Source organism: Morus notabilis, unplaced genomic scaffold (assembly GCF_000414095.1).
Source record: "Morus notabilis unplaced genomic scaffold, ASM41409v2 Scaffold181, whole genome shotgun sequence".
Taxonomy (NCBI): Eukaryota; Viridiplantae; Streptophyta; class Magnoliopsida; order Rosales; family Moraceae; genus Morus; species Morus notabilis.
In genome coordinates this window covers 263,566-271,427 of record NW_010363865.1, presented here as the reverse complement: position 1 = coordinate 271,427, position 7,862 = coordinate 263,566, and positions in this window count along the sequence as shown.

Below are 7,862 nucleotides of genomic sequence, written 5' to 3'. Positions count from 1 at the left end.
GTAACTACCAGACCGTACAATCCACGATTCTCTGGGGTTTTGAGAATGCTAGAGCTGCGGCTGGAGTCAGAAAGGGACAGAATTTGCTCGACACACACTAGGGCAGCTGAAGAGAGCTTCGGTTGACTGCAGACTTCACTTACAATTAAGAGCCACATATGTAAGATAGCTCGACAAATAAAGGGATGTTACAAAAACTCAATGAAGAGGAGACCTACAGTATTTGCTAAATACTGTCTTTGTCCCTAGGGGACGCTCACCGTCGAGCGGGTGAGAGTTAAAGTTGCCACCAAGAAAAAAGAACTGGGGCTTCCACCAGTGGCAACTAGAGGTCTTCTCAACCACGACAAGGGGGACTGGAGGTTTGGATTTTGAGTGGGATCCTAGGTAGAAAATCCCCCCCTGACCGGAGGAACCCCTAAGGGCATAACATTATAAAAATTCCTCGATGGTTATGTCGAGGTTCAAGAATTTTCTCCACAAAATGATCATGGAGTTTATTATCACCCAGCAATTGGGTGACAGTTGTGCAAGAGAAATCTTGTGGATGCCACAAAGGGCCTTCACAAAAGGATGAAAAGGCAGAGTCTACCCAAAGCTAAGGGAGCATGTGTATACGGTCATGTCATTGGCAGGGGGTTGTGAGCCTTATCGTTGGGGGTCGGAATAATTAGATAAAAATTGTTGGCGTTGATCCCCGCATCGTTGAACGCCCTCATGGTAACCCGGGGCTTGATCTTCGACGGGTTAACGTCTGTCACCATCCCCGAGACGCCACTGGTTGACACCACCCCATAATCACGCCCCTTAGTAGGGCTGACCCTTAGGCCATTGTCCTCATCATCGAGGAGAATTAGCTCGTCTAGCTGAGAGGTCAAGACCGACCTCTTGGCGTACTCATCCACCTGGCGAAGCAGAGAGTCCCCGCTGTCGCCTGAAGACATACTCATCGATACGGCATCTTCAGGGTCATCCCTAACCTTGGAAGTGAAGACCTCTCGACCCCTAACTTGTTGGGGTGACATGTTCTGGAAATAAGCAAGAAAGGGCCAAGTTAGAGCCTAATGGTCGATAGGTCAAAAATAAAGTCTGAAAAGAGAGAAGTGTGCTTGGATCAAGATGATCCAAGAGCCTGGGACTTCAATACCAGGTTCACACAACCTAGAAATGGGTTTCAAACCCATAAATGAGGAAAAACTCATAAGGGTCCCAAAAAACCCAGAAGTGAGTTTGAGAACCCCGACGTGGACAACTAAACCCAAGCAAGTGCTACCACAACAAGATTTAGCCTGGATTCATGAGCAACAACATTGTTCGGGTAAGTTCATTTTATGGTTATATTGTTCTCTTTAAAATGTTAGTTTTTGCAAGAATCAAGTTCAGAATCGCACTGAGAAGTAAAAGAGAGCCAAAACGACTTACTAGTTCTTGAAAAGTGGTCTTAAAGACTTAAGATTGAGAGTGATAACCATGGACGGGAAATACACGCATAAGTTAACGTCGGAGACGGTAACCTCTGGGAGAAATCCGGTAGAGTAACAGCGTTTTGAAATACGGACGACCGTGGAGCTGTCTCAAGGGGTATATATATACCCTAGGGGGAAGCCTAGGAGCCTCAGAGAAGTCCGAACGATGCCAGATCTCGACCGTCGAATTCAAACTAACCTCATCCAACGGTGAATCTGAAGAGACGTGATCCAACGGCTGGGATAAGAGCGGGAGAAATAAATCTGATCGGACGGCTGCAACTTCCCCCTCGACTACCACGTGTCACCAGGGTACGGGGGACGTGACCGTTGACACAATCGACGAGACTGCTCCACTGCCCCAAAAACTCGCTGTAATGATGGCGATGTACCTACAAGCAGCCGCCATAGTCTGCAGGAGGGAATCTGCCACGTGGAACTCCCGACGCTGCATAGCCTGGAACATCACAACGTGATGTCCCAGTCTAGGGGTAATTGTTACACCACGATCGAGGAATTGACCATTCCTTTGGACGACAAGCGCCGAGGCCTCTATGTCAAGAATCAGTTGCTGGCGTCAAGGGATAAACTGTACCTAAGGTGCCCTTTATACGTCGAGAGTTCACACGAGATAACGTGCGTCGAGAGCCGCGTTGAGGTGGTAAAGGCCATGACGTCGAGATAGCAGTCCGGTCCAATCCAAAGATAGTCCTGTCAACTAAAGGGAAGATGCACTGTACCAACTACTACTGTCGAAGTCAGTAAATCAGGTAACCGGTAAGGGTGGTTAGCCTGACCTGGAAGCAGTAATCATGAAAATACAACTGTCAAATTTCAGAATTAAAGGATAAAGGATGATCTCCTCGGGAAATGCAGAGGGGGTCTCTCATGTGTACAAGGCCTATAAATAGAGCCATGGGAATTCATTAAGTTTTTTACACACTACTCTACTACTCCAGAGAAATTGTAATCAACAAAGTATTAGTGCATTCACAAGTGGATTAGGGTAAGAAATCTTGCCGAACCACTATAAATTCTTGTCTTCTCTATATTATTTTGCAACATTAACCCTCAATTAATCGGTGAGAGGTTGCTGTGAGTGTTCTCGGAGAGTAAATCCTTAGTTGACAGAAATCCACCGTCAAGAGAGAGGTTAACGGATTTCACCTAGCTCTGATTATGAATTATTTAAGGAGGATCGATTTCTATTTAGTGACTATATCAAATTGACACTTTAAGTTCTTAGAAGTAAATTATGTCTATAATTTTGAGAGTACAATTCCAAGTTTTTAGTAGAGTAGCTTTTGGAATTAATAGAATTAATTAATTAAAGAGTTTAATTAATTATTAATTTTATTGGAGCTCAGAATTATAGGTCCATGAGTCCCCCCGTCATCCTTGTAATATTTGCAAGACAAGATGAATTATCAGGATTTTATACCACTCATAAATAATTAATTAAGAATTAATTATATATTAAATAATGTGATTATTTAACTATTTTGTCACACAATGTGGTGGGACCATAAGAGGCGTGTGACACTGAAAAAAATCTCACTGGGATTTAGTTGCTTGTTCACCAAGTAATTCGATTTACTTATTCGACAAGTTTTCTAATTAAATTCAAAAGAGAAAGTAAGATGTTACTTTATTTGGAATTGAATTTAAGTTAAAATTGGAAACTAGACTAAAGAGGAATTTTCTCATTCCTTTCTTAATGTTGGCTGGCCACCCTATAGTAAAAGGGAAGGAAATTTTGTTTCCAAATTTAAAAGAGAAACTGTATTTTTAATGAGATTAAAAATATGGTAACTACCAATTTCTATTTACTTTGTCTACAAACAAAAGGGTTCTTAATTCTCTATAAATAGGAGACAATAGAAATTGGAGAATAAGATTTTTTTCTCCTAATTCCCTCGTGTTAGCCGAATTTATAGAGAGAGAAAAAGAGAAGAAGAGTTCTTCCATCTCCCAGTTTCTTCACATACATGTGATGATAGTAAAGAAAGACAAATTAGCGAGTGATCATAAACGATAGTTCTAGCCTAGAGCCCATACTTTAACTGGACGTTTGGTTCATGGATTCAGAACCATTATTCAAATTCATTCTCGTTTTACGTGTGTTTTTTGTGATAGAAAAATACTGTAGAGAACCATGAATCATGATTCAAAATCAGGGACGAATAAAGGAAACAAACATCCCCTAAGTCATACGACTTTCAAGGAGTAGATATGGAAGATTCGAGTATTCTGAGAAAGCTTGGAGCTTGGATTGTTTGTTGGTCAAAGAATTCAAGTTATCTTCCTATTAGCTAGGTATAATTCTTGTACTAAATTAATTAGATTAATTTATTCATTGTAAATTAATATATTCTATAGCGTTCACAAAAGTTTTATGAAAATTTTTATTCGGACCCAATCCGTATTTCCATGCTTCCGCACCGGAATTTGATTCAGAATCCAACACGTTCATGGTCAAAGAACTCAAGTTATCGACCTAATCGTTGTTGGCTTCCGAAACGATTTTGGATGAGGAAGAGTGTGAGTAGCGAAAATTTTCATAAAACATTTAAGATACTCTATAGATTATATTAATTTATGCACGAATAAATTAATCACATTAATTTATTTGCCAAGAACCGGATTAGGAATTATACGTAGTAACCAATTAGGATGATAACTTGTGTTCTTTGACCTCGAATGTTCCTTGCTCCAATACTAGTTTAGAACACATGAATCTTCCTCGTCAATTCCTTGAATCTACGAAGAACATGTGTATGGGTACACCTGAAACAAAACGAGATAAGCAAGTACACTCAAGGTTTCCACAAACACCAACACATGCACGACGTGGAATTTTTAGAGAAAATATTTCCTTCCCACTCTACAGAAAACCGGCCACTAACACTTAATTAGTAGAGCAAAAAATTGCATCTCATAATTTTCTACAATCTCTTATTTTATAGAGTAGTAGTCAAACTCCTAGAAGAAGTCTAATCTTTATCTCTAAGATAAAGCTTGATAATTATCTCCAACTTCAAATTTGATTTTGAAACAAATGTCGTGTTTGAAATTGTTCTTGTTTTTATTTTTCACGTTTTTTGGGAAAGAAAAAATGAAAACGATTCCAAAACAGCGTTTGGCACAATTAAAGACAAAATAGGGAAATGACAATGATTTTTTAGTTTAGTGTAAAATGGGAGAGAAATGAAAAATAACTTTTAGTCATTTTTCATTTTTTATTTTCGTTTTCTCCTCTCTCGAGCAGAGGGAGAGAGAGACATTAATGGGTTTTTTATACTGAAAACAATATCTTAATAAAACTACCAAACGCATTTTTAAAAATAATTTCTGTCTGATATTGAAAACGATTTCATTTTCATTTTCATACAAAAAATAAAATCATTTTGGAACGAGTTCCCAATGCGCCCAAAATCTCTCACCCTTATCCACATGTCAATTTTGACTCAAATTCAAATTTCAATTTAAGTCAAACTTAAATCAATTTGAATTTCAGAATGGACAACTTATCAAATAAGTTAATTGGATAACTGTGGAGAGCAAGCCATTTGAATCCTAAAGGGATTCACACTGTGCTGTGCGTTCACACAATGTGAACACCTTCACATGTATGTTTCAAAATTCAAATTTAAATTTAAATAATCACATTATTTAATTTATAATTAGGTGAAATCCGTTAACCTCTCTAATTACAACTTTATCCTTGAATACCATTAATTCTCTAATGGACGGTGATTCATAAAATAAATTCATGTATCGGAGCGCTCCTACTGGTTCAAGTACCGAATCAACCCTCAAGAAAATTATTTATCTACTTTTTTCTCAAGAATGAATGGATTCCATCTCGTATAATAGCATACCTGGCTACTCACTTCATCATGTCTCTAAAATATAAGGAATATAGGTCAGGATCTCAGAATCCATACCGAGTAAATCAAAAAACACAAATCTATATATAGGAATCTACTAAGAACTCAAGATTAAGATCATTCTATATATGACCATCGATTGACTCAATTAGAATTTCTATACTTAACGAAAATTATCAGAAATTCATATTGTGTCAGTGTTATTCCACATAATCTCATTATGCGTAATACACTTATTCAATATCTCACGATATTAATAGTGCGAATAACACCGTTCCATTCTAAATGAGATTGACCTGTATTAGTAATGTTTTAATTAAAGATTCTAAACTTTAATTAAATTCATTACGAACATCGTTTTAATAATTATCCTTAAATATTATTCTCTCGCATATAACAATTATATACAATATTTAAGGTCACATAAAAAATCATGGAACTGTCGGTGATATTCATAAAATATTCATTAATATATGCACAAAAAATAATGAATAAACTCTTTTATTAAATAAATAATAAATATCCTATTACATCTCATGCTTTTAGGATACTATTCCCAACAATCGTTCGCTAGGTAATTAAATAAATTTGATTAATTTATTCATGCAGAAATTAATGTAATCTATAGAATATCTCAAAGTTTTATACAAATTTTTATTATACAAGATCCGCTTCATACACACTTCCGCATTTGAAATCATTTCAGAAACCAACATGTTAGCCCGCAAGCATACGGTGTCAAGTTTTGATAGTATAGGGTGAGTAAGTATGGTCTCCACAAGAATTGAGTATTAAATTGCCGCTAAGTACCGCAATTATCGTAACTCGACTTTATCTAGGCAACCAAACTAAATGAAATTAAAATAGAACTAGAACAAATATAAATATGAAAATAAAATGAAATATGAAAACTTCTATACACAAATGTACTAAGGACTTGACTTCACCTTATCATTTCTATGTTCATCCTATTAAGCCATTGCTAGCTAATTCCACTCAATTCATTAATCAAGACACCAAATCTAACCTCGTTACCTCTCACGAGTATCAAATGAAGTCATATGAATGAATCCCCTAATTAATATTCCTATGTAACTCGTTTACTCAAACACTCATTAAGTTTAGCCATTTAATTGGAATCAAATGTCGATAAACTCCCAACCTCACAACAACTGAAATCCTAATTGATAATTATGGACTTGATCACCTCCCGATCTCACAATATCCTAGACTCTCAATGAGATTATCTAAGTGTCGATCTCCTTTCAGACTCACAACATCCTAGACTATAGATGTGTTTGTGATTGCTTTTGAAACTCCTAAAAGCACTTTGCACAACAAAATGATGCAACTTTAGTTTTTGGTAAAGGTGAACAAAAGCACTTTGCACATAAATCAATGCACTTTTTAAGTTATTTTGAGAAGTTAGAATGTATGGCTTTTAGATTCTACTTTTGCTTATGCTTTTACTTTAAGTAAAAGTAGTGCTTCTATTAATAGCACAACAATCCCAAACTGGCCCTATGTTTCTCAATTTCAGACTATGAAAGCAATCTCTCCCAAGCATCGAAATCACAATATAAAATCATTTAACTCATTGGTCACATAAATTAAAAGCATTAAGCATAGGGAAATATAAATAAATTAAAATAGAATTTAGACTAAGAATTGACAAAATATTCAAAACATAGTTCAAATAAGAATATATCAAGTCCTAGAATAATAATTTAGCTCAACATAGAGGAATCCATAACCAAAATTACAAATTTCAAAAACAAAAACTAAAAGCTACAAAGAAAAGGGAGAAGGAAGAGAAAACTCTTTGCGGAGATGAACTTCAAGTCTTCAAATCTTCAAGAATCTCTCTCAAGCCTTCTTCAAGAATCTCCAACTCCAAGCTCCTCTCTCTATGACTTTTGTGGCTTTCATCCTCTCCAAATTGGGAACTAGGGTTTGTTTCCTTAAGAAGGCTCAAAACTCTCCAAAATGGGTAAATCTCGGCCCTCTAATTTAGATCAAGGGCCAAAAATGGCCCAAAATAAGTGTCAGCACGAGGAAGGGTGCAGCCATACAGCAGGTGCACAGGCGCTGCAGCGGGCAAAGTTCCCGATGTAGCACTCGGGCATGCGCCAATAGCTGGCCAGGCGCGCGCCAGCCCTTGGCCAAGGCTGGTCTGGGGTATTTTTCGCCACATTTTGCGCGGCGGCTTGAGACTGGAGATCCATACGCTTCAGACCATAATCACAAAGGAACCTCACCTAATCTGGTTCGAAAGAGGGAGTGTAATCCTCGCCAAAATCATGAAGGAACCTCATCGGAATCATGAAGCCACCATCGCCGCTGGATTTAGTTTGAGAGAGAGAGAGAAAATAGAGAGAGGTTGTAGATAGTGCTGGAACTTTGGACGGGCCGCCCGCGACCGCCCGAAAAGCCCGAGTTTTTGCCCGAGCCCGAGCTGCCCGAGAAATTCGGGCCGCCCGCCCGAGCCTGAATTTCACCTTGAATG